Below are 1,470 nucleotides of genomic sequence, written 5' to 3' on the forward strand. Positions count from 1 at the left end.
GCCGCGGCCGCGCGGGCGCGCGCGCGTCCGCGGACGGCACCGCCGGGAGCGGCGCCGCGGGCGTCGAGAGCGCCGCGGCCTCGGCCGGCGGCGGCGGCGGCGGCTCGAGCCGGAGCGGCGGCTCGAGCGGCGGCGGCGGAGGCGGCGGCGGCGGCGGCGGCGGCGCGAGCGCCTCCAGCGGCGGCGGCGCGAGCGCCTCGGGTGGCGGCGGCGCGAGCGCCTCCAGCGGCCGCTCGCGTTCGTCGTCGTCGCCGTCGCCGTCGTCCGAGGCCTCCGGCGCGTCCGAGGCTTCCGGGACGGTCTCGAGGCGCGGCGGCGCGGCGGCGGCGGCGGCGCTCGCGTCGGGCGGCGGGCGCGCGGCGCGCCTCCGCGGCGCCGCCGCGGCGGCCTCCGGCGGCGCAATCGCGCTGGCGCCGCGCGGCGCGCCGGCGTCGGGCGCGAGGCGGCCGCCGACGCGGACTTCGGCCGAGAACGCGTCCGGCGCGCGCGGCGGCGGCGGCGCCGCGGCGCCCGGCGGCGGCGCGCTCACGACGACGCCGAGCGCCGCGCTCTTGTCGCGGAAGGCGGCGAGCGCCGCGCGCGATCGCTCGATGAACTGGCGCCGGTCCTCCGCCATTTTGGGCCAGGAGGCGGCGCCTCCGGCCAGGAGCGGGCGTACGCGCGGCGCTCGCGTTCGTGCGAGGCGAGCGAGTCTAATTTGGAACCGCTAGTATGCGTCAGGATCGGCCGTCGAATCGACGCGAAGGGTCAGCGCGCCCGTGCGCGGTTGGGGCGGTCCATCGTTGGGCCCAGCAAAGAGTTTGGTTGCCTGCGGAGGGCTGGAAAATCGATTTTTTTTATCGACCTCGCGCGGTGGCCCCGTGTCGCCACCCGTCCAAAGCGTCCTTCAGGGATGTTGGAGCTTGTCTGCGATCATGGTAGCTCGTCGCTAGTGAAAAGTTATGCCCGAAAAACCGAGAACATACGTAGGAAGTACGCCGCGGTCCGCGGACGCCGAAAACGTACTGAAATTTTTTTCTCCGGCTTGGCTCTTCGTTGTTGCCGTCGCTGGACGCGCCGTTTGGGGCGTCCCGAACGACCCTCCAAACCCCCAGGGCCACCGCTATGGACACGCTATGCGCCGCGCAGTTCTCCGGATCTATAGAGGAACTCGGTGGATCCCGCTGCAGACCGCGGACGTGCGGATCACGGTCGTAGGACGTGGATCCAACGCTGAGGCGATGGTGCTGGTGGTAGTAGGAGTCCGTCCAGGCCGTATGGCCAGCGCACGCGCGTATTTCATGGCGCCACAGTGGCCTCGAAAGTGCCTCTTTGGAGAGGACCGGTTTGAGCGCGTTGGCGCGGATCATCCAGCCCAGCGGTCGCGTGAGGCTGCGGAGGCCTCGTCCATGTACCACTCCGCCCGGCCATATCGTTCGAAGTGGTCGGATCGACGCCAGTGGGTCCAAACGCCGCGCTCTAGCGGTTGGC

This window comes from Aureococcus anophagefferens (assembly GCF_000186865.1).
Source record: "Aureococcus anophagefferens unplaced genomic scaffold AURANscaffold_52, whole genome shotgun sequence".
Classification (NCBI taxonomy): Eukaryota; class Pelagophyceae; order Pelagomonadales; family Pelagomonadaceae; genus Aureococcus; species Aureococcus anophagefferens.